The 26,660-nt window shown below is 40.6% G+C and overlaps 1 long non-coding RNA gene across 5 annotated transcripts in view; it reads right to left on the reverse strand.

Annotated features, from left to right (window-relative positions):
• Positions 1 to 26,660, reverse strand: part of LOC132027773 (uncharacterized) — a 121,316-nt gene that overhangs the window by 24,081 nt on the left and 70,575 nt on the right. The window contains exon 3 of one of the 5 annotated variants that reach the window (XR_009407199.1): positions 2,762 to 2,928. The exons of the other annotated variants lie outside the window; for them this stretch is intronic. This is a non-coding gene — a long non-coding RNA (uncharacterized LOC132027773). The remainder of the gene's footprint in view (positions 1 to 2,761; positions 2,929 to 26,660) is intronic. 5 annotated transcript variants of the gene reach the window in all.

Below are 26,660 nucleotides of genomic sequence, written 5' to 3' on the forward strand. Positions count from 1 at the left end.
GTAAACCACTCAGGACAGCACCTTGCACGTTGCGGTCCTCCAAGTTGGCTTATTGATTTTCTGGCCTCCTCTTGTTTAGACCCAGGCATGGCTATCTCACCGCTTGATATAATGCACTTGGGAACACGAAACTTAAGCCCCAACACAAGGAACAATGTATTCTGGTACAGTGGTATTAAGTTTCAATTTCATAACACAACTGAAAAAACAAACTTAATAAAATGTTGAGACTTTTCTAGAGGCTTGCAGTGACAAAAGTACAACCAACACAAATTGATTTGAATCCCTTTAAAGGCACCAAGGCCACTTTATGAAATCTGTTCCATGGCATGTTTACTTTAAGAGGCGAAGAAGTTTTAGATGATAAAATCCTTCTTATAATTAAAAACAAAAAGACTGTGGTAGTAAGGAATCCTATTATAGAGGTTACATTAGCTTAGTTCTTGTACTGTGTCTTGTTTTCAATCCATAAGGAGGAGGAGATTGTCCTCTATCAACTTCCTTTATGATCTCCGTGGGCCAAGATGGTGCCTAGACACACTTATGAGTTGGCTCTAAGCCTCATGGACCAGTCACTGGGGAAGTAAAGTTCTCCCTTCCCGCTTCCTCCATGTGTCCTCTTTACCAATCAAAGAAAAAAACTGGCCTCCTGGATTATTACCCATTGAGCTGTGTGGAAGCAGAATTGGGGGTACATCTTGGACTTGAGTCACAACTTTACTTGTCCAAGGGGCTGTTGCTTTTATTGTAGTATTGGTGCTTTACAGATAAACACCCTAATGTTGAGTTGTGCTTGTATAAATTGTTTTATTATATTGATCATCCTGTGATAATAATTTAAAATGCTTCTGATGTTACCAATGCTTCTGATGTTACTAGAGAGATATCAAACCCAGTGCATAGGAAGGTAAAGGTGGTCTTCTGCCATGTTTCAAATAAAGACTTAAAAAATACATGTGGGATTATTTCTGTTACAGCAATGACCAAAAGAACTTTCTGTGATGGAAGATATGTCTGTTTTCCATGCTGCCCAACATGGTAGCTACTAGCCACATGTGAATATTGAGCTCCTGAAAAGGAACTCAATTTTTAATTTTATTTAATTCTAATGAGTTTAACATTTAAAAGTCACAAGTGGCCATGCCTACCAATTGGATGGTACAAGTTTAGAACTTGATTAAAAGTGATTTAACTTCTCAATCTCATTTTACTAATGTGCTAAAGGCTTGAACTGAGCCACTGGTTCTCAACACTGGCTATACAGTGAAATCCCCTGAGCAGCTTTGAAAAATACCAGTGTTTGGTCTCTCTTCCCAGTGCTATTTAGCGTATGGCCTGGGTGTTAAGGTTTTTTTTAAGTCATTCAGATAATTTAAAGTATAGTCAAGATTGGGAACCCACACTGAAGTACGTTATCTTTAAGTTCTTTTCCAGTTGTAGATTTAGCTACAAATTATACTGAATTTAGAATTCTTTAGGCATATAGAGCACTTGTTACTTTAGTGTCTCAGTAGAAAGTCAACTATGGGTATAAGCTTTTTGCAAAAGCTGTTCATCCTAAAACTTATCTAAAACTTAATTATTTGAAAACAGTTAAGCCAGGCTGACCTGATACACTTTTCTTTGGAGTTTTCCTAATTGATACAGACCATGGGTTCAGGCTATAGACAGGAGGCTATGTGTATGTACTTGTTTGGGGATCTGACTGAAGCCTTGTGTCAGGGTTTGGCCATCTGCCTGTGAAACAGCAGGGGGTGACCTCACTAAGTTATCCAAGCTGCAAGTTCATGGAGATCTCAGTGGGAGGTCCTTGGGCAAATCACTTGGAGCGCCATACAGCAACTGCTGAGTTTGTATCTTCCCTGAGATTAGAAAAACAAAGTTTTTGGCTAAGCCATTCTCTCCAAAGCTACCACAGACATGGTTCCAGAAAGTGTCAGGACAGTTGTTCCCAGAACTTCTAGGGCCTCAAACAAATGTACAATTCTTCTAGCTAATAAATGCCTCACATGATGAGTGAAATAGGTATGAGTATACAGTTTTTTAAAAACCTCAGTTTTAAAAGACTGTTTGACTCATAACTAGGGTTTTGTTTTTGTTTTTGCTTTTGAGGACCCTGATATTATATTTACATTTAAGAGTAAAGAACTATATATAGTCAAAATGTTAGAGATCACTGAGAAGGGAGAGAGACAGGATGACTTTACTAGATTGCTTTGTTTGCCATCATTTTAAAATAAGAGAATAGACATGGACCAATGGAACAAAACAGAGCTTGACACCAGACTTCACATATCACTACACATTTGGTATGATAGACACAGGGCTACAGATCATTGAAGACAAGACTGTTTAGTAAATCTCACTAGGGAAATGTTATGTATACATAAAAATAAAATAAAACTGGATCCCTACCTTACTCTAATAGGCTAGCCAATTCCAGGAAGAGTAAAGATTTAAATGTGGAAAGTATAACTTTTAGAAAAATTGTAGGATGCAAATTACTCTCCATTCCTTAAATCACGAAGATAAGACAATGGGAAGACTGAAATTAGCCCTGCACAAAACTTAAAACTTCTACATATTAAGATAACAAAAAACAAAATTAAAAGAAGAAAATGCAGACCAGGAAAATAAACTTGTAATACACAGTTGATAACATTGAAGGTTCTTACAAAGCAAGAAGACCAAAAGAAAATTGGGCAAACAATCCAAACAAGCTATTCACAGACAAAGGCATTATATTTTCCTATAAAATTACCTGTCCACTGGGGCGCCTGGGTGGCTCAGTGGGTTAAGCCGCTGCCTTCGGCTCAGGTCATGATCTCAGGGTCCTGGGATCGAGTCCTGCATCGGGCTCTCTGCTCAGCAGGGAGCCTGCTTCCTTCTCTCTCTCTCTCTGCCTGCCTCTCAGTGTACTTGTGAATTCTGTCAAATAAATAAATAAAATCTTTAAAAAAAAAATTACCTGTCCACTAATTAGGTAAATCCAATTTCTTTCTTTCTTTCTCCTTCTTCTCCTTCTTCTTCTTCTTCTTTTTTTAATTTTAAGCAGTTTCCACACCCAATGTGGGCTTGAACTCATGACCCTGAGTTCAAGAGTCACATGCTCTACCAACTGAGCCAGCTGGGTGCCTCAAGGTAAATCCAATTTTAAAATAATATACCCATCAAACTGTCAAAATGTATAAAGAATGACAATGTCAAGAGTTGGTGAGGAAGTGGAACAACAGGATCCATCAAACACCGCTATGAGAGTCAAATGGGCACAACCATTTTGGAAAGCATCCTGACAATACCTAGGAAAGTTAGAAGGCGTGCATATCCTATAGCTCAGCAATATCACTTGGAGCATGTATTCTAAAGAAATTTTTGCACATGATATTGAAGAAATTAATTAATGAAAGAGATATTAAAGAAATAGACATTTAATATTCTTTATAAAAGCAAATAATTAAACAAAACTGCTATCAATCAGAAAAGTGTTAAGTTGTGGTACAAGTCTACAAATGAGTGAGTTAGCACTGTGAGTGTCAGTATGGAAATGTCTCAAATAAGACTGAGAGAAAACTAGCTGCAGAAGGATATTCCATATGCTATTTAAAAGATTTTATTTATTTATTTATTTGACAAAGAGAGAGATCTCAAGTAGGCAGAGAGGCAGGTAGAGAGAGAGGGAAGCAGGCCCCCCGCTGAGCAGAGAGCCCGATTCGGGGCTCAATCCCAGACCCTGAGATCATGACCTGAGCTGAAGGCAGAGGCTTAACCCACTGAGTCACCCAGGTGCCCCTCCATATGCTATTTATATAAAGCTTAAAACAAAATAATTTATTGTTTTTACATAAAAGTATCTACATATATGTGGTTGTGGTCCTACATATATAAATAGTTATTAAAAACATTCATGGTTTCATTTACTTTATGGAAGAAGGATGAGATTTGGGAGAAAAACACAAAGAGTTTTAAATATATCTAAAATGTTGTATTTATCAAGCAGAATGGTGGATTTGCAGATATTCATTATATATAGTTTGGATCTCCAAATGCCTCAGCAAGAAATAAAAAGCAGTAGGTTGCTGATCATCCAAAGAATATTTATTTATTTATTTCTAAAATATTTATTTATTTATTTCAGAGAAAGAGGTGGGGGTGGTGTGTGTGTGTGTGTGCACGTGGACATGTGCAGCAGGAGAGGCAGAGGGAGCGGAAGAAAGAGAATCTCAAGCAGACTTGCTACTGAGCATGGAGCCCAACATGGGTCTTGATCCTAGACCTGAGATCATGACCCTGAGCCAAAAACAAGAGTCAGATGCTTAGCCTACCAAGCCACCCAGGCGCCCCCAAAGAATATTTAATGATAAGATTTTGGTGATAAGGAACAACGACCACCACCAAGTTACAACTTGAGAACTCTTGGACTCCAATTTAGGAACTCTCAGATAGCCAACAATATAACTAACGGTTATTAAGCTTCGATGGGTGGTGCGTGTGTAGCTGGGTCTAAAACACAGGTGTACAGGCAATAGCACTTAATTTTAATAAAGATCAACATCTTTTCTATTTCTGGCTACCATTTGGGTCTTGTCATTAGTGACAAAGAGGAAGCTGATTTGGGGTGTAATCTATCCTGGAGATCCTTCTCTGGCTTCACTGTCCTGACTGGCTTTTTGTCACTGACTGTTGCAAAATGTGCCCTCCACTTGGGTAGCTCTCTATGTTCTTCCCCAGACATGCTTTGGGTGCAGAAATCCTTCTGGGAAAATGCCTGACCTGGCCTTGACTACATGGGCAGATGTGGAGTGGAAGCATTAATTGAATACCCTGTTATATACTTATATTTTGTCAGTAAGCTTACAGACTAGAAAGTGAAGGGAATTAGAACACTACCACAAAATATGCCACTTTGCCATAAGGATGATTTTGAGCTCTAAGTAACTGAAAAACAGCAGACATAGGAAAAGCTCTCTACCCTCTCACTTCTGTCTGAAAGTAGGGTATAAATTTCCCTTTGTAAAGCTGTCCCCTTCCTTTCTCTTGTACCCAGAAAAGAAGATGATTCTTGTCATTGAAGATAGCACCAACTTGAATCTGCATAAACAAGCCTATTAAAATGATCCTTATCTCTTCTGCTCATTTCTCTCATATATTTACCTTCCCTAAATTTATCGCTCCTAGAAGTCCAAACCCCTTTTTTTTGTCTTGTTGTAGCTCCACGATTTATAGCTCTGTGTTATAATGGTATATAAAATCTCAGGTCTAATTGCTACTTGGGATTTTCACTTCTTTCCTATGTAGGCCCTCCATGCCACATAAAAGTATTGACATAAAATACAATTTATATGCCTTTTTTCTTGTTAATCAGTTTTTCCTTGATTTTCTTAGCAGGGCCTCAGTGATTGAACCTAAAAGCCTAGAGGAAAAAAAAATTTCTTTCTCTACAAAAGGAAAATGGCATGTGGGAGATGGAAGGAAAGGTAACTGCTTAGGTAAACATGGCAAGAGTTGAAGACATATCTGATCACTAATGTTTTTTTAAAGATTTTATTTATTTATTTATTTATTTATTTGAGACAGAGAGAGAGAACAAGCGGTAGGGAGGAGCAGAGGGAGAGATAGAGAGAGAAGCTGGCTCACTGCTGAGCAGGAAGCTCATCATGGGGCTCGATCTCAGGACCTGGAGATCATGAGCTGAGCTGAAGGCAATGTTTAACAACTGAGCCACCCAGATGCCCCTGGTCAGTTATTTTTAAGAGTTCACTTATTTAAGAAAAAGTACACATATTGCAAGATCGCTAAAAAACATTGTATTTCAACTCCACATCTTGTCTGAAACATTTTTCCTACTAGGCAATAGGTAATAAATGCTAACTATTAAATAAATAATATGTTTAAAAAAATTTTTTTAAAGATTTCATTCTCTTATTTGACAGAGAGAGAGTACAAGCACAAGCACAAGGAGGGGGAGCAGCAGACAGAGGGAGAGGGAGAAGCAGGCTCTGCTGAGCAAGGAACCCAGTGTGGGGTTCAATCCTAGGACCTTGGGATCATGACCTGAGCTGAAGGCAGGCTCTTAACTGACTGAGCCACCCAGGCAGCGCAATAACACATGTGTTCAAAAGTAGATTTCTATAGACTGAATGCTGTTTGCCTGCCCCACGAATTTCATGTACTAAATCCTAACACCCAGTGTGGTGGTATTAGGAGATGCGATTTTCAGAAGAGCTCAGCCCTCATGAATGGGATTAGTGTCTTTATGAAAGAAGTTCCAGAGAGCATCGTTGTCCCTTCCATCATATGACTTTACAGAAAGAAGATGGCCATCTATGAATCAGGACACTGGCTCATCAGATCCCGAATCTGCCAGCACCTTGATCTTGGACTTCTCAGACTCCAGAACTGTGAGAAAGAAATTTCTGTTGTTGATAAGCCACCTGGTCTATGGTACTTTGTTATAACAGCCCAAACAGATTAAGGCGCAGATGCACTGGAATATCTTCAGATTCTGCTAAGGCTGTTAGAATTGTGAACTCCTCATTCAATTGAAGCAGGGTTAAGAGGTGGGTGTGGTTGTGTGGGCAGACGTCCAGGGAGATGGTGGGGGCCTCAGGTCTAGAAAGTTTTACTGGATCATCATCCTCTGCCTTGCCAGGTCCCAGCTTGGCTGCTCCATGGGAAGTGGCCTTCTGATTCTCTTTCACCTCTTCTCAGGCTTACCCCAAGGGTCAGAATCAGGTTTATCTTAAGGACTTTAGAATATTTTCAGGAGCCTGTTTGTACTCCATATTCTCTCTACCTACTTCCTGATGTCTATAACTCTTTTGCAACTATAGACAAATTTTTTTAAAAAATTCAAAATTGGAGACATCTTTAAGTTCTGTTGCTGGGATAACAGTGGCTGGAACTTCGTGCTCAGTCAGTGATCCTCAAAAGATGGTCTTCAGATCTGCAGCACCAGTGAGACCTGTGGCCATGTTAGCAAAGAAAATTACTGACCCCCATCTAGACCTCCTGAATGAGAAACTCTGAAGGCAGGCCCAACATGCTGAAATCTGAGAACCACTGTGCTAAACTGAACAAACAAATGACTAAGAGCGGAGCTTTCCACACCTCCGAGTTACAACTTAATTGGAAGTGAAGTTGAGAGACCAAACAGAAGAGCCTTAGGGCCTTGGAGGAGCAGGTGTAGAAAGCACAGACGCTGCATCAGTTGGTGGTCAATGGGAACCAGACCTGAAGGTTCGTCTTGCTCTTGGCTGCCTGGTAGGCTGGTATAAGAGCCAACACTGACATTTGGCAGCTTGTTAAGTGCTTAATTACCTTGTTGAATGACTGGCTAAGCACTGATGACCTACTATGTGTGGGGCGTGAGGGACAATAATGGATAGGCTTTGATCCCTGCCCACACATAGCATGAAGTCTAGTGGGAAAAGCAATTAAGTAACCTAACAGTTGCCCTCATTGTGACACCTGTGACAATGTGGAAGCTGATGAAGGATGCCTATGCATGACTTGGGAGGTCGGGAAAGGTCTTGAAACTTAGAGCATGAATAGGAGTATGTCAGGTGGAGGGAGTGGGCATTGGGATAGAGCATTCACCGAGTTTTCTTTCGTAATAAGGGAGTTCTGTCTCCAGATGATTTATCAATCTCTACCATCCCACACAGTATATAAAAATGCCCAAGATGTTGCCTAACTTGTTGAGAAGTGAAATATAATGTACATAATAAATAAGACAGCTTCTGATTTATTTGGGCCCTCGAGGCCCTCATTTTGGCCTGATAATGCTTCACTAGGTTACTCACACTACAGATTTAGAGTAGACCTTATATAGGAAATTATACCCATCAAAATTGGAAAATGTGATAAAAAGTATTACAGGATCTTTTTGCATGGGCCTTACAAATTGTTGTTTGACCAGTGTTTCAGGAAATAAATGGTAGTATCCTTAATTTATCAAAGGAGATTTTTTGTTGAGTGCCTCTTTTTGACATTTTCACTGAGCATCTACTAGATGACTATAGTGGGAGATGAAACAAGTTGGTAGTTAAAAATAAATAGTATTATCAGTAAGGAATTAGGCCTAGTATTCCTTCTAGTTCACTCCACATAGCTTCTTTCAGGGTAAGTTACCCTGAAGAGAGGTTTCCTTCAGTGTACATCCTCCAAGGCCATAATCTCAGCCATCGGAACACTTCACTCTAGATCTGTGGTTTCAAATCTATCAGACCTAACAACCATTTCTATTGTAAATACTTTGGTTATTCCTAAATAAACATTTATAACATATAAATATATAATGACTTTCTTTATATCTGTCTTTTATATTTTCATTAGTATATTATATTATGTTGATTTTTATAATCACATGTAGGGAGATTATCTTGATAAATGTCAGTATGTGCAGTAAGGCTCAATTGCACTAGAAGACATAATGAAATCATCCGTAAGAATATTTCTGTAGAATCATCTTGTATGCTACAAGTACAAATGCAGATTGGTAGTTATGTTACTTTTTCATATTATGACCAACTTAGTAAAATCCAAACAAAACAATATGTAATAGTTCCTTAACTTATGTGGTAGTTGCATTCTCGGAAATTTTATGAATATTAAAACCACACACAAATTTTCTATCCCTTCCTTCCTCCTTCCTTCCTTTTCTCCTATTTGTTTCTCTCTTTCTTTTTCTTTCTTTCTTTCTTTCTTCTTATAAAAGAAAACACAAGTCCTTTGCCTGGATCATTTTTAAATAGTTTTTTTTTTTTTTTAGCAACATGAATGTTCTTGGCACATTAAAGTTCTTGGGGTTTATTCTCTGTTGTGTGACACCATCCCTTTCACTACAGGCAAGTTAGTATCTCTGGACCATGACCCATAACAGACGACTCCCCTCATGTTCCAAAATGCCTTCCAAGAGACAATATAAACTTTGTTCCCCACGCACCTTGAGAACCATTATTCTAGAATCTATGGCCTTGTTGAATTTTGTCTACTCCTTTCTCAAACCAGGTTTTACAACTAGCTGCCAAAATAGAAAACACCTGAAATGCAACATAAATGTCTTCACCAACTTTACCTCTATCTTTCTTCTGGGGATAATTTGCCTTTTGTTGGAATTAATGACTCATCTAAGGGACAAAACTGGAGTTCTGAGGTGTAGCAACAATTTTGGTGACAGGAATTTTGCCAGCAGATCCTTCCAAGTTGCCTCTTGCCATTTGGTATACCTACAGAGCAGGACATATGAGGGCCAGAAGGAGGTGTTTTGCACCCTTAAACCAAAGTAGTGGGGTGAGCCTGACCATCTGGACAGCAGCAAGATTCCAAAAGGTTACTGGCTTTTAGGAGGATGCCCCAAGCCCCAAGCAACGTCACCTGGGCCAGCTCTGGAAAAGCAAACCTGTAAACTGTGCCTAAACAGGTGTGTACTCAGGGTCCCAGCAGGAAGTGGTACACTCATGTTAGGATAATTTCAAGGAGGTGGTGCTAAGGGATTGTTTACAAATATGTGGACAGGGTGAAGCCAACCAAATGGATAGTGCAGGACTCTGAGAGCTATTCCTGCCCCTAGGTCTGGAAGGGACAAGCAAGGGGAGAACTCCTGTAAGCTGTAAAAAAAAATGTCCTTAGGGCAGCTGCTTGGCAGGACCAGGGCTTTTTGTGAAAGAATGTAGTCAGCCTAGGTGACCCTACAGGAAGGGAGCTGGGAAAATTGCCTTCCTCCTCTGCTTGCTTCTGGGGAGGATGAACCCCAGTGGAAAGCCTGAGGACCAGGGAGCCTGTTGTAGCTCATGGAGATCTACTTCCTGGACAGTGAGAGGGTAAAGAGTGGGCCTGGAGGACAAGCAGCCGGAAAGTTGGTGAGCTGGACGTTATCTAACTTCATTGATGGAATTTTTAGAATGCTAGTACATCGTAAATTGATAATCTTACTCTTTCTCCTTAAGTGTAAACATATTAGCCTGCCTCTAAAACGCATACACTTGCACATGAGACCAAGCTGAACGTATGGTACGTAGAGTATAATTAATGTTGACAAGTGAAAATGGAGAAAATCATGCTTGTGACCACAGGTCAAGAAGATGGGGGTGAAGTTAGTGGGAAATTGCAGAAACTTACTATTTAGTTTCAGGCTACATCTTGGGTCTTACCAATATTCAGTCCTTATTCAGTGATGGTAATCTCATGTAAAGAAAAGACCACAGGGTTTGGACTCAAATCTGGGTTTGAATGTTGGCTTTGGTTAACTAGGATGATGTAAACCTGGCCAAACAACTTCACTTCTGAGCCTTAGTCTCTTTGTGTAACGGAGGGAAGGGACTAATGAAATCTAGCTTACAGTGTTAAGAAGACTAATAAAACTGTGAATGAAAAATGAGACACAAAGAGACCCCTGGCTGGCTCAATTGGAAGAGCATGTGATTCTTGATTTTGGATTTGTGAGTATGAGCCATGTTGGGGATAGAGTTTACTAAAAAAAAAATTTTTTTTAACATTAAAAAAAAATTTTTAGGGGTGTCTGGGTCAGTGGGTTAAGGCCTCTGCGTTTTTTTTTTTTTTAATGAGATACGTATGAAGCGCCTATGCATCACAGGTACTGGGCCAGTGTTAGGTCAGTGGTTCTCAAAGTGTGTTCTCAGGTCAGCAGCTTTCTGTACTATCTAGGAACTTACCAAGAGAAAAGCAAATTCTCCAGGGGTGGGGCCTAGCAATCTGCTTGCTCAAGTTTGAAAACAGTTGTGTTAGACCTTCTCGTGCAGACGAAGAAGAGGCAGCACAGATTTTGGTAGATGTGTTGCATAAGGGACACCTGGAACTGCTCTCTGAGCTCCCCAGAGAAATCCATGATGGGTTTGCCCGTTTCTTATCCTCTCGTCTGTGTGGAAGAACTACAGTTAGAGGAAGCTTGCTGTCCCACTCTTCTCTTTCATTGATAGCACTTCGCCCTGTACTTTTGTTTTGCTGTTTATGTGGTAGGCCGATCTGGGAAGGCAAGCTATTGTCCTATTCATTTTTTTTTTTTTTAAAGACTTTATTTATTTGACAGACAGAGATCACAAGCAGGCAGAGAGGCAGGGGGGGGGGGGGGGGGAGCAGGCTCCCCGCCGAGCAGAGAGCCCGATGTGGGGCTTGATCCCAGGACCCTGAGATCACGACCTGAGCCGAAGGCAGAGGTTTAACCCACTGAGCCACCCAGGCACCCCTATTGTCCTATTCTTTCCATGACTGGGTGGGTTGGTCTAATTCTGAAGTCAAATATTAAATCTTTCTATGGCCATATAGTTAAGCCACCTCCTCTATTTAGCTTCTATCAATAATAAAGTTAGTATTTTGATCCTGCTTAATTCTTCATAGTTTCTACTTTTCAATTGGTTCTGGGAAGGGTATATAAAGGTATGTTTTTTCAAATTATATCCTGTAATAGTTAGCCTCTAAAATCCCCCCAGTGATCCAAAACTTCAAGTATTCACACCCTCCCACACAGTTTCAGAACTGGTGTGTCCAATACCATACATCGGATATGATGGTATGTCGTTTCCAAGATTAGGTTATAAGAGACTCCGTGACTTCCATCTCTCTCTCTCTCTCCTCTCTCTCTCATAGATCATTTACTCTGGGTGTTACCAGCTGTCATGTAATTAGCAGTTTGATTGAGAGACCTACATGACAAACACCCATATGAGGGAGACTGTTAAGTGGGACCATCTGCCCCAGTCAAGCCTCCAGGAGATGGCCATCCTGCCCGACAGTTTGACCACAACCTTATGAGAGACTCTGAGCCAGAATAACTCAACTAAGCTGCTTCTGGATTCCCGCTCCTCAGAAATTATGAGATGGTGCATATTTGTTGCTTTAAGCTGCTAAATTTGGGGCTTAATTTGTTACACAGCAATATATAGCTAGGATAGATTGTAGTACCTGGAAGTGGGGTGCTACCAAACAAATGCCTAAAATTAAAAAGTGGCTTTGGAACTGGAAAGTGGCAGGGGAGGGCAGCTGGTAGGATTTTAGAGTGCCTGAGTGAAAGCCTAAATATTCTTCAACAGACTGTTGGTTGAATTTTGAACTTTGAGTAGGTTGCTGGTTGGGGTTTAAAAGAAAGTGAAGAACTTCTTATTGAAAAAGGAAGACAGAGGTGCCTGGGTAGCATAGTTGATTGAGCATCCAACCCTTGGTTTCAGCTCAGATCCTGATCTCAGGGTCCTGGGATGGAGTCCTGCTCCAGGCTCTGAGCTTAGTTTTAGGATTCTCTCTCCCTCTCGCTCTGCCCTTCCCTGTGCTTGAACTTACTCTATCAAATAAATAAATAAATCTTAAAAAAAAAAAAAAAGAAAAAAGAAAAGAAAAAGAAAAAGCTAAAGGAGGTCTGAGAATCCTTCTTACTCAGGGGCAGAGAGTTTAGCAACATTGTTATCTTCAGTAATGTGGAAGATAGAAAATGTACCTAAAGAAGAGGATGATCTAGCCAAGGAGATTTCCGGCCAGAGTGCTGAAGGTGCCACCGGTTTCTTCCAGCTCTTTGTAACAACATGCATGAAGAGAGCAATACACTTCAGGAAGAAATGTTAGCAAAAGGAACCAGGACTTATTAGTTGTAAGAATGTCAGTCTCTACCTATGACAAACAGTGCTAAAATGAAGAAAATGTCTTTAGAGCAAAGGTTGAGCATGGTCTAAAGATGAAGCTGAGGGTGTGACTATAAAATCCTTTGGTAGGATCCCAGGAAGATCAAAAGTGGTGCCCTGGAGTACCAGTTCAGTCACATGAAGTTCCTCTAATGTTGTTAAGGGTGTAGCTCGTGGATCCTCTCAAGCAAACAACTGGGCTTCTGGGAAGCAGAATAGCACTGCTCCTCAGCAGAATCCATAAGTGGAAAAGAGGTTATCTCAAGGAGATTTGTGGGTGTGACTTTTGTCTAATAGAATGGATCTGATAAAATTTGTGAGAGATTCACAAAATTTCTAAAAGGAATAATACCAGCAGAAACATTGCCAATTAGAACTCAAACGGACAGAAAAAGTATAAAATGAAAAGAGGCCTCTGTACCCACCTCCCCCACACAACCCTCACCACACACATTTTACTGTAGGTTTGGAAAATTATTCACCCATTTACAGGTACTAATTTTCGGGGTCGGGGGGGAGAAAGGAGGTGTAGACAGGAACCCTGGAGAGTAACTCCTGGGTAGGCACAGCACTGAGTTTCTAAGGAACTTCCAACATCTCCCTGGCTGCATTTCAGAGCAGCTATGACTCCTGTGTGCCTCCCACTTCCTCCCTTTGGAATAGTATAAAATGCCTGTGTTGTTTACCCTACATCTGTCCTACCCTTGTATGTTGGCTGCGTGGAGGCCAGCGAACTTTTTTCTTTCATTTACTGGTTTTTAGATTAAGCGGGACCATACTAAAGGAACTCTACCAGAGGAGCCTTCCTCTAGACCTGACTTAGATGACAAGATTCTGGATTTTGAGCTGATGCTGTAATGGAATGAGGACTTTAGAAGTTTTGGGATCGGGTGAGTATACTTTATAAGTGGTGGCGGGGGAGAGAAATCACTGGGGCCTGGAGGGCAGATGGTGGTAGCCAGTGTCCAAGGCAGCCTCCTGCTGGTATCCTGCTAGACCTCGGCAGAGTCTCCTTCCACACTGTGCCAGGATTCACCTGCAACCTACCACTACCTCCAAGATTAGGTTATAAAAGACACTGTGGCTTCTCTCTCTCTCCCTCTCTCCTTCATTACTCACTCTAGAGGAAGACAACCACTGGGTAGTGACCATTACCCCATATAATTAACACCCCAAGGGACAGAAATGGAAGCCTGTCGTCAACCACACAAATAAGCTTAGAAGCAGCTCCAGTCAAGCCTTCAGAAGACTGTAACCCCAGCTGACAGCTTGACTCTAATCTCATGAGTCAGAACTACCCAACTTAGCCATTCCTGGATTCCTGACACTAGAAACTGTGTAAGATAATAAATGTTAAGTTCCTAACTTTGGGGGTAATTTAAAATGCAACAAAAGATAACTAATATTCACCTCCAATGCGTTCATCATACTTATATCACATACCATAAGCTCTCACAGAAGATCAGTTTTTAAGTTTGGGTGGATAGTTTATATTTTCAGAACAAGTCCTTAATGCATGAAGGAGCAAAGAAGGTTCTTCTTTTCCTTCAGTATAATCATTTTGATAGGAGTGAAAACTTGAATCTGCCAGAAGTCCTAATAGTCACACTTTTCCTTTATCTCTGACAATTCTAAATGGATGAAATCAACCTGAGAATGTTCTTGGATTTAATTTAGGATCAATACCAGTTGAATTTTCATGGAACTTTTAAATTGGGCTGGCTTTAATCTTAGGAATCTGAATACACTTGGAATTCATCTAAATCTCTAAGCAATAATCTTACTCCATTTCCTTTCGTTTATTGAAAGAAGACTGTGGTAAGTTGGTGGAAATTCTATTCTTTTAAGGCTTAGCTTTTATGGGGGTATCTCTAAAACACACACAGTGGCTCCAGAGACAGTCAGGAAAGGACAGTGTCACTCATAACTTCTATTTGTCTATGTTTTACCTATTTTTTGAAGTTCTTATGTGAATTTTGATAATGTATTTTGATCCTTACTCTCGTAGAGAGTGGTGGTGAATGCAATGGTCCGGCTCTTACATTCGCATTCTCCTTCCACAGAGCCCAGACGTAGAGATCAAAATCCACCTTCATCTCACAAGTGATGTTCACCTTCAAGTTCCTACACATTTCACATACTTCTTCTACCTACAGCTAGTTTATCCAATCAACTGGACATCTGCTTTTCTTCTCCCTTTTTGGAAAACGGGCTGCTCCTATGTTTTCAAGCTGTCCTTTCTGGAACATGTGAGAGCTTGTTCATAGACTCCTTGCAGACAAGACACTCTCTCTGAGGATCCAAGTCTGGAAGCACTTTATGAGCAACAATTGGAGATCTGTCTGTTCTGTTAGCGCATTCCATGGGAGTGTTACACTGGAAAGAAAAGCTCTGTGCGGGCCACTTTCACATGGACAACATACACGGAACTAAATGTCATTCATTTATAAACATTAAATGCCTGATGACCAACTGTATTTGGAAAATAAGGACAGGTGAGGAAAAACCTCACTTAGGTTTGATTAACAATGTAAATGACTTTAAAGATCCCTTACTTGGTCAAAAACTTTTCTCCCTCACAGTTCATACATTTTCATGTGTGAACCCCCTCAGGGTCAGACTTCAACAACAAAACTATGAATCCTTTCAGGATAGAATCCTGTAAATTCTCTCCTGTTGGCAACTTCCAAATACAGAATACAGCACTGTTGACTATAGTCCCCATGCTGGACTTCACATCTCCAGGACTTATAACAGGAAGTTTGTACCTTTGACCTCCTTCAAGTCATTCCCCCTACTTACTAGTACCCTCTTGCAATCTGTTCCTGAGTTTTTTTAGATTTTTTTAAAAAATTAAAATATGGCAATATATGATGATAAAGTCAGTATGTGACACTCCCAGGCATAAATAAGTCCTTTGCCATTTCTTAATATTTGAGACTCATTCCTGCCTTTATTTTCTTTTTCCTACTTTCTTCATCCTATACTCTTCTCTTATTTTCCTATCTTTTCCAGACTAGATTGCACTCCTGAAAAGGACCCTCGGTGAGACTGGGCACAGGGTGCAGTCTGCGGGATGCCTTGGGTCAGAGGGGGCTGAGCAGGAAGCGAGGTATCACAAAACGGGCAATTCATTTCTTACGCATCCAGCAGGGACAGACAGGGTGTGAAACTGACAAGTCCCACAGTGGAAGCCCTGGGCCCTTGTTCCCAGCAGCTTGCTCTTGAGTCTTAGAGCTGCCATGAGCTGCCACGAGGGGAGATCCAGGTCTACTATCAGTTCAACTATTTTTTTTATTTTATTTCATTTTATTTTTAAAAGATTTTTATTTATTTATTTGACAGAAATCACAAGCAGGCAGAGAGGCAGGCAGAGAGAGAGAGGAGGAAGCAGGCTCCCCGATGAGCAGAGAGTCCAATGCGGGGCTCGATCCCAGGATCCTGAGATCATGACCTGAGCCAAAGGCAAAGGCTTTAATCCACTGAGCCACCCAGGCGCCCCTCAACTGTGTTTGTTAAAAATTGTGTTTTTAAACTCCCCTCAAGTCTGACTACATATATATATAAAAGCCATATTGGGTAGAGACGAAAGGACTTTTAAAGTTTCTGACTAGGTCCCCTGCATACCTGTTTCCTCCGCCAGAAGAATTTGCTGTGCAAACCCCTTTGGGGTTGCCCTCGACCAAGCTTCTGCAACCAAAAGCCCTGAGGAGGGCACAGGGCTGACGGGATGGATACTGAGGCCCTGGCCCCTGGACGCTGAAGTTGGAGTTCCTCTGAGGAGGTATGTCAGGGGTGGGGTGGGATGCCTGGAAAAGCCACTGGTGGGCCCCCGGCACTACTTCTCAACATACCAGATATTCCACTTTCCTGAACTTAGCTCAGTTCGGTGGTAATCCTCAAGACAGTGGGTCAGGGTGTGGCTCCATCTGGGGTTTGAGCAGCAGACCGGAGGAAGGAACAATGAAAGACTGCTTGTGTTTCTGTGGTTTGGCTCAGCTGGAGAGGAGCCTGTGGGATAACGGCTGAGAGCTCCTGTCAGAATCTCTGCCATGGGCCTGGTTACTTCTAAAGCTGCCCGACTGAACAGTGGTGGGTAGACAATGGAAGCTGGCCCTTGGACAATAATAGCCACTGTTTATTCAGTGCCTCTCGTGTGCCAGACGACATTAGGTGCACAGTCTCAACAATCTAGAGAGTCAGGTGGCATTCCCATTTGTGAAATAAAACGTCGAGCAGTCCAGAGAAACTCAGTGGCTTGTTCAACATCAGGTTTCTACTAAGAGGTCAAAGTTTCAACCCTAGTATACAGTTATTTTTGCTACCATGTCATATGCATCCCTAAAAAAACCCTTGCAACATAGAGAACGAAAAATAATAGGGTTTATGGGAGAAATGGGGTTGGTGCTAGAAAACTTCATTATCCGAAACTCTAACCCCAATAACAAGACAAACAGAAATACTAGCCCATCTGCATGCCCTTCGGTGTTTGCAACTAGCGTCACAGTGATCCTTTTACAGCCTCTCATCCTTTAGCTCAGGCTTCTTCCTGCCTTGACCTCAGGGCATTCACTGCCAGTAGAGAATGTCTGCATCAGCCCTGGAAATCCGATCCAGGGTTTGAATACAGAGGGTTGCATCTCTGAGGCCTCTTCAGCTGCACCTGTGACTCTACCAGGGACTTCTCTATAAGCAAAAACTTAGATGGCTGGTCTAGTGGCTTCAAGAACCACTACTTCATTGAAGGGCCTCATATGTAGACACACAGGTTTTTTCCTAAAGTCTTCATATATTTCTAAGACCTTCTCCCTAAATGTAAGAAAGCTTACCCTGACTGCAAAAATCATGTATTCAGCAACATAACTTCTTCTTCTTTTTTTTTTTTTTTAAGATTTTATTTATTTATCAGAGAGAGAGGGGGGCAGAGAGCAAGCACAGGCAGACAGAATGGCAGGCAGAGGCAGAGGGAGAAGCAGGCTCCCTGCCGAGCAAGGAGCCCGATGTGGGACTTGATCCCAGGACACTGGGATCATAACCTGAGCCGAAGGCAGCTGCTTAACCAACTGAGCCACCCAGGCGTCCCAGCAACATAACTTCTGAATCACATTTCTCACTCTCCCAAATTGCTGGTCCCTTCAAGGGACATTGCATCAAAGGAAACAAGTGTTGTTTTGGATCAGAAAATCCTATTTCAAAGCCCATGCCAATTTATCCCCTGTTTTAGAGAGAGGGCCTTTGGACTTGAGGAAAGTTTATACAGGTTGGAGCATTTCTAACTGATAAGGTCTGTTTTTTTTCTCTTCATATAATCACAACATCATGATCAGACTTAACAAAATTAACAGTGATTTCTTCATTTCACCTAATATCCAGCCCATATTAAATGTTTTTGACGGTCGCAAATGCTCTTTATAGTTGGTTTGTTCAGAGTAGGATCCAAACAAGGCCCATTGATTGTATTTGTTTGTTACATCTACTATGTCTTTTGTTCCTTACTCTCCTGCCCCCTTCAAATACAATTCATTTGTTCGAGAGACCAGTCCTTTGTATTATGGAGAATTCCACATTTTGAATTTGGTGGATTGTTTTTTCATGCTATTTGGGTAGTTCCTCTATTCTCCATTTTTATTACCTGTAAACTGGTTGTTAGATCATGAAGCCTGCTTTAGATTTGGGTTCCATTTATTTGGTAAAAATATTTCAAAAATGGGTCTTTTTTGCTCCCGTTGCCTTGTATCTTGAAGTGCAATGCTGAGGCCTAAGTCAGTACTGCTAAGCTAGACCAATGTATTAGAAGGTAGCATCTAGATCTCTCTGTTGTAAAGTCTCCAGCAACTTGGCATGTAATGACTGATCAGCCAGTGATCATTTCTTAGATCCAGGGTTTCCCTGAGATTGAAAAAATGGGGATTTTCTAGGTCTGTTATTCCTTCTGTATTAATTAGCTGGAGTTCTTTTCATGAAAAACTTGGCCTCCTCAACTCTCGGATAAGCTGAGACATAGGATGCTTTGGGAGAGGTGGAGTCTTAGTTCTTTTTTTGTATCAGTTTTCGGTGTCGAGTCGGTACCCTAGCAGAGTCCAGATGGTGAAGAGTTTTTCCCTGAGAGTCATCATAAATTACTGAATTTTTGTATATTGATGTTTTAAACACTGATGTCATTCCTTTTTTGCTCAAATTGCCCCAACTTTGCCAGCAGACATCTTTTCAGCTTAGTTACTGTGTACTGTTGACGTGACCTCTTTAGCGTCTGATTGTTTCCTTGCTTTCTGGCACAAAAACATGTCTGACTCATTTTGTAAATTTCCTCATGTGGACCTGAAATCGACTATTTCTCAAAAGGAACAACCTTTAGTGGAAAATAGTACTTAAAGATCACAATTTGGTCATTAAAGAGAATTTTACTATTGAACAAGACCTGAATGCAATCAGACATAAGGTTTCTAATTATGCACTAACATTGATAAAACTTTGTATTGTAGTTTCTTTAAGAGAAAATAGCCTTATTGCAAATTTAAACTTGGTCATTTGACTCCATTTGCATTATGAAAAAAATTTTTCTGCTCTTTGATAACATGAGTCTTAGGAATACAGTTCGGTTTAGCCAAATTGATAGAGAAATGGATTCATAGTAAATATTAGGAAATTACCCCAACCATTTCAAAATGTCCAATTACAAAGTTTTGGACTCAGAAGTTACATTTCAAATTTTATTTTGTTTTTGAATTTAAAACCTTAACACACATTTGCTCAGGTTTTGGTTGGGACATTGATATATTTTCCATTTTATAGATTATTGTAGTTTAAGAATATTTTGTTTTTGTCCTTGGTTGAAAAATCTGTTCATTTTATTTGTGGCAGTCATTTGCAATTCTTCAAATTAGCACATGAAAAAAATCCAACTCCAACTTTATTAGGAACCAAATGATATGCAAATTAAAACAAGAGCATTTTTGTTATAACAAATTAACAAAGACTTAAAAAATTATGTTTTGTTCCAGAGAGATTTAAATGACAGTCTCACTTTTTAGCTGGCTCTGATATCATGATTCCAAGATTTGGTTCTTTTCTACTAGGAGTGTGTTCTATCTCCTCTCCCAGGTATCAGAGCTGCCTGCTCCCTGACACCTCCCCAAGCCCTCTCTTCTGACCTATGAGACTTGTAGAGACAACAAATATACTCTGCACAGAATTCAAATTCCACTAATTCAGTCTGTAAAGGGCTAGACAGTAAATATTTTTGCCTTTGTGTGCTAGGCAACAAAATAATCAAGACGTTAAGAAGTTACTTATATAATCATTTGAAATGTAAACATGAAAACTATAAAAACCATTTTTAGTTTGTAGGACTCTATGAAAACAGGTTGCAGTTCAGATCTGGCCCATGGACCACAGTTTGCCAACCCCTGGCTAGATCTTCCTGTAAGAAAGAAAGTGCTTCCCAGTTGTGGGGAATATTCTCTAATGGCCTTGAGCTTCAACCCAGTCCCCCCTCAACTCGGAGCCCAGATTGTACTATTCGTGGGCAGCCCCCAGTCAATGACTGAGCAAGGTTTAGTCTCCCATTGGCAGCCAGCAAGGGAAAGGGACCTACCTGCGAAGAATGGAGGTCTGCCAACAACCTGAAAGAGTTAGGAAGTGGATCCTTCTGAGGGTCTGCAAATTAAGAGCCCAGCTGCCACCTTGAGGGGGACCTTATGAGATCTGGAGCAGAGAACCAGCTGAACTCACCCAGACTTCTGAATTACAGAACTATGTGATAATAATTGGGTGCTATTTTAAGCCATAAGATTTGTGGTAATTTTGTTATCCAACAATAGAAAATGAATACACTGGGAATTTTTGTTTGCAGGGGACAACAACCTGTGTGACACAGAGCAGATGGGAAAGGGAGAAGGAATCTGAGAGCAAAAAAGCCAGTGACTGGACAAACCATACCGCCATTTTTTTTTTTAGTACCTCCTGTAGCTTAGAGGCTTTTGGCAAATATGTATTATTCTGTTTTCTCAATAACTGTGAAGATTTCATTAACATTGAATGAGGTTTTATTTGTGATGACAACAGGAATGCTAGAATGCTAGACATCTCACTTGATTATTCTTAGTCTTATTGGGGAGGGACTCAATTAACTGATGATGGCCATGGAAGACTTTTTCCCCCCAAGCTATTTTTCTCCATTTGCTCTCACGTCTGTAATTGAGAAACAGTTACTAAGAGGTGGGGGCTGTGCAGAAAAGTCCAGGGGCATGCAGATGAACAGCACTGAGCATTCCCTACAGGAAGCCTGGTAACCAGCTGCCATTATCCACTGCAAATACCTGTGACAGCACAGAGGGAGCAAAGGAGACAACCAGAGATGCATTTAAGTATAACAAAAGGCCAGCCCCCAAATGATTGCTTATAAAAATCCGAACAGAACCTAGAAGTCTCACCGCCTAGCTTTTAAAAATCCATTATTTCTTCCAGACAGAAGCACTTAGGGGAGCAAAATGGCTTATTTCAGTATATATGTAGAGAAAGCAATGTAACAATAGAGCAAAGCTTCAAGATCTTCTGATCAAAGACTTGTGAAACTAATAGCTAACACAGAAAAGTGATAATAATTCTTTTGAATGCATTTTGAGTGCTCCTATGAGATGTGCAATCTAATTGGGTTGTAATTGCCAGCTTCTGATAGTGGTTTTTTCCCTCTGGTTCATGCTACCTGAAGTCTGCACCTCTTAGGGCTAGAACTGTATGCGTGATCAGGGCTAGCCAGGATACCCCTGCAACAGTAACTGAAGGTAAGAAGGCAGGTTGTGTAGCATTCAGTGTCCCTGATAGCCAGTTCGAGCTTACTTATACAGAATACTAAGGCCTCATTAATGAAACACAATATGGAGAATTTATAATAGAAATGGTATTACATCGATCGTTTGATTTCAGAGTAAGGAACTGAAGGTGGGGGGATATGTCGAGTATATTCTGCTTTTATTGTAGCAACTGTCGTCAGGAAAAAGAAATAGCCCTTGTCATCAAAGTAAAGCTTTTATTTACAGAAGAACATTAGCAATGAATGTAAAAGTAATGATAGAAATAGAAAATAGTGAGTTTACAAAGACATAATGAAATAATTAATCCAGACAAGGATCAATAATGAATGCTAAAACTGCTAGCAGAGCAGGTGACAGAGCCCTACATATTCCCTCGGTACCAAAATATCACCCCCCACAGATTACCTGCTAATAGCAAATGTGGGGGGGAAAACCATTTTGAAATAGAGAAATATGAATATCATCACTTGGTAATTAAACTTAGTATCCAATTTTCCCATGATTAATAATGATAATGCCTTATAAATTATACGGTGTTTATGATGGAATTTGGATCTGAAGTCTTGATTAGATTCAAGTTAAAGGAAATACAATGCAGAGAAGAACAAATTAAATAACACCATAGGGAAACAATTAGACACATTCAGAATGCAGGACTTCTATGACAACTGGTCTCCAAAAAAAGTCAATGGCAAGAAATAAAGGAGGACTTACTGGATTGAGAGACTAATGAGGAAAAACCAAGTCCAATGTGGGAATCCTTGATTGGATTTTTTTTTTTTAAAGCTTTAAAAATACTTTGGACCAGTGGTGAACATTTGAATATGGGTCATTCAATACAGGCAGGATCTTCACAGGAAACAGATGACAAGCTCAAAAGAACTTAATCATGGGTATTTAATGGTGGTACTATTGAGAAGTGCGGTCAGGACCAAACCAACCTACAAAGGATGCTGATGTACCTGGGGTTAATAGGGAAGCCTGATGTGATGCAGCCAAGGCCAGACCAGCAACTTTGCAGGGAGGAGCAGGGTAAAAGCGTCCCCACTGCCCTCACCCATCAACCCTTTCTGGTGCTTCTTATTGGTCCCTAATACTTGTGGGTGCTTGTTATTGGCTGAACCCAGCTGGGAGCCTGGCTATGACAGTCTCTCTCTGGGCTCAGAGCCCAAAAGAGAAGGTGGATAACACCTCTGCAGGTGGGGAGCAAAGGGGCAATAAAGTACAGTTGGCTGGTAGAGTAGATTAGAGAATTTGTGTTAATTGTTAGGTGTGGTGTTGATAATGGTGTTGTGGTTATATAAGAGAATGTCCTTAGGTTTTTTTCTTTTTTGACATGCATGTTAAAGTATTAAGGGATGAGATGTCATGAAGTCTTATTTATTCTGAAATGGTTCAGCTAAACAGCTAGATAGGTAGATGGATGGGTGAACAGATGGATAGATAGATAGATGACAGAAAGATAGAGAGATAGATAGATGGAAAGAAAGGAAGAATAGATACTTGAAGCAAATATGGAAATGAGCTTATAGGATTTTCTTCTTTATTGCTACCTGCTTTGTGTACTCAGGTGTCAATTTTGTCACTCCTGAAGAAAAAGCCTTTCCCCGCCTTTTTTAAACCCAGGATCTGGCACGCGAAGGATGACAGAAATCCAACTGTGACCCATACGTCCCTTTCTCAGTGATAATTGTATTTGCCGGCTACCCTATACATACTATTACAAATTAATTGATGATGTTGTTATAGTTGGTCTCTCTTGCAAGTTGTGAGTCCTCTGATAGTAAGGGCTTTGTCTTAGTCATTCTTGAGCACTACTGTGTGTCTCATAATATCCTAAAAATACGTCACAATTCAGTTGTATTCCTCACCGAAGAAATGCTGCAAGAGATGGCAAGACTGAGAGATTAGAAAAAGCAGGAACAAAAGTTATATCAGGTGGTAGATCCTTGCTATGGACTTTGTTGTGTCCTCCCCAAAGTGACAAGTTGAAACCCCAGGCCCCAGTGTGATGCTAATATGAAGTCTGGGCCTTCGGGAGGTGATTAAGTCATGAAGGTAGTGCCTCATGGTGGGGTGAGTGCCCTTATGGGAAGAAACACAAGAGATGACCTCTCTCTCTCTTTGCTATATAAGGAAACAGCAAGAAGATAGCCATCTGAAAACCATGAAGAGGGTCTTCACCAGACATGTAATCAGTCAGCACCTTGATCTTGGACTTCCAAGTCTCCAGAACAGTGAGAAATGTGTGTTTGTTGTTTAAAAGTCTATGTATTTTGTTATAGCAGCCTAAACTAAGGCAAGCCTCACTGAAGTGTCACACATGGTCTTCGGAGGGAGAAGGGAAAGAAAAGGACAGGCTTTGGAGGAGGAAGAAATGGCAGACCTCAGTCCAGGGTGAAGGGTAATACAAATTGCAGTAAGGAATCTAGGGAGGAACTAAGGTCTTTGGGAGGTCTGGCATGTCCACAAGTAAGACGGAGCCAGGGGGTACTAAGCCACTCAGATCAGCTAGCTCACAGGCAGAAGTGAGGTCCAGATGTGGTCAGGCCTTGGGATCCAGGGATCAAAACAAGCAGATAGAAAGAGAGTATAAACTCCAGACAGGAAAGCTGACAACATGATGTGAGATTCTATACAGGCAGATTTGAGAGGAGGCAAACTTGGACTGATGTAGATTATAGTTTCTGGAAATTCTAGTTTGTGACTCACTCTAAACTTGTATAGCGTGGTTTCATTTGAAAGGCACATATGCTATAATTATATACACTCATAATTAGGGCTAATATTTATTGAGCTCTTAGCATGCACAAGCTACTCTTTTATGCATACTATATGTAAACCATTTGAACTCACACCAAGGCCATGAGGGTAGCTGCAAATTATGCCAATGATACAGATGAAGAAAGTGAGAGATAAGAGTAATTTGTCTGAGACTGATCCTCGATAGGCTGACGTGGAAGAAAGGAGCTGGCTTACTGCAAATTTCCTTGGAAACTGATCAGGACTTACTGTCTTAAACTGTGGACCGTCCCCAAACACAAGGCTGGCACTCTGTACCAATGCTTTCCCAACCATCAATGCTAAGGTGATGGGTCCTGCCACTGGCATGTACCCTAGTTCCATGATCCTGCAGACAGAATGGCTGGTTCTACCTTCAACTACCAGTGCTGAACTAGAAAAATAGAGCTAGAGGCAAAACCTACCCCACCATATTGCTTCTGCAGTCCAGCCTCTGATGACAGTAGAGAGGAGCTTGAGCTTTCCTAATTATCTAGCTTGAAAGCTCCACAACCCAAGGGCAGAAGGCCCCTCTCCGGAAATCCAATGTCCAGATCTGTCAGATTGTTGTGTGCTGTCCTAGAATATGTAACTGGAGACTCATACGCCTAGCTGTTTTCCTGTCTACATTAGTCTAGTGATGTGGCTTCAGATGGCCATTTGCTCTTATTTGCATGATAACCTAAAGCATGAAGAGGAATTTCAAAAGTCACATAGTCAGTAAGTGGTACAACTGAGATTTTTAACTCAGGCAGTCCAGACTCTACCATCTCTTGTGCATGATTTCTAGTGAGTAGGTATTTCTCTGCATCTCCCCCTGATGTGTAGCATCGAGACTTATAATACATTCTCACTAAATATTTGAATGACTGTGAAGATGATCTGAAATAGCAAGGAAGGGACGAAGCACTGATTTAGTCAGAAATCTTTTATAAAAGCAGTCCAGCAAATTCTCTTACACACAGTAGACAAATGTGTATTTAATTGCTAAAAGTGTTTTGAAGTTGAATTCAAATTAATAAATACTACTGCATCTGTCAATTAAATGAAAGAACCAATACACAACCAATGTTATTTTCTAATCGAGAGGGAATGATCCCGTAAGGAATACAGAGAGCTTAAAAGAATATACGATCACTGTTAAATAGTGTGATAGACTTTAAAAGTCTAAGAGCCAAGAGATAAAGGGAAGAGATAAAGGTGAAAATGGAGTAGTTGGCACAAGGCTTCTCACAAATGGGTCTCTAAGTGAGTTTAGGAGGAGGGGCAAGATTTGAAGAGAAAAAGAAGAGGAACATTGCCTCCAGGTATAATAAGAAGCATAGATACAGAAATGCTCACATAAGTTATTGCTGGTCTGTGGAGAAGGGTCGTGCTCTAAATTAGGGAAGCATGTAATGTTTGGCAAAGTGAGAGAAGGCAGAAAAAATATGATGTGACATATTATATGTTTTCAAACATTATCAGTAGACACTTGAGCTAGAAAGTAATACAGAGTTCACAGGGTGTAGCAAGGTGTAATGAAAGAAAGCTGTGCTGTGCAAAAATTAATCAGATAGTAATGTTTAGATGGACTTGAAGGAAAACCCATTAGAAGGTTATTTGCAGACTCCCAGCAGCATAATAAACGGAGCTGATGCACACAGATGCTTCCTCCCACCACTCAGAAATGTGAGATCAAATATTAACGGATGATGGACAATGATGGTGAAAAAGAACAATACGACAGATGACGTGAAGAATGGGAATTGGGAAGATTAGGTTTAAGATTCTAAGGTCTTTAAATGTAATATGTACACTGGTTTGAAAATATAGTTCTAAAAGAATAAGAAGAAACATATTTTTTATTTTTTTTCTTTAAATTTTAAAAAGATTTTATTTATTTGACACACAGAGAGAGAAATCACAAGTAGGCAGAGAAGCAGGCAGAGAGAGAGAGAGAGAAGCAGGCTCTCCACTTGAGGAGAGAGCCCGACTCGGGGCTCCATCTCAGGACCCTGGGATCATGACCCGAGCCGAAGGCAGAGGCTTAACCCACTGAGCCACCCAGGCGCCCCAGAAACATATTTTTTTAATCTAGCAGCAGGAATAAAGAAAACAATGCTAGGGAAAGGAAGGAATAGCGCCCACTGGAACACAGCAATAGGCTATAGTATGAATGGTGCTTCCTTATATGGGATAAAAGCATTGCACATGTGTTGGAACAGCCCCTATTGATGACAGAATAGTGGTCTCTTCTGGAATTGTTTAACACAGGGAGGGAAGCAAATGGAGCTGGGACAGGGTTCAAAAAGGCTTCAACTCTATCTGTACTGTTTTTGGTTTCTTGAAAATATCTGAAGCAAGTATTTTATCTCCTTACTAAACCTTGGGATAAGGTATATGATCACTGTTAAATAGTGTGATAGACTTTAAAAGTCTAAGAGCCAAGAGATAAAGG

This window comes from Mustela nigripes, chromosome 12 (genome assembly GCF_022355385.1).
Source record: "Mustela nigripes isolate SB6536 chromosome 12, MUSNIG.SB6536, whole genome shotgun sequence".
NCBI classification, from domain to species: Eukaryota; Metazoa; Chordata; class Mammalia; order Carnivora; family Mustelidae; genus Mustela; species Mustela nigripes.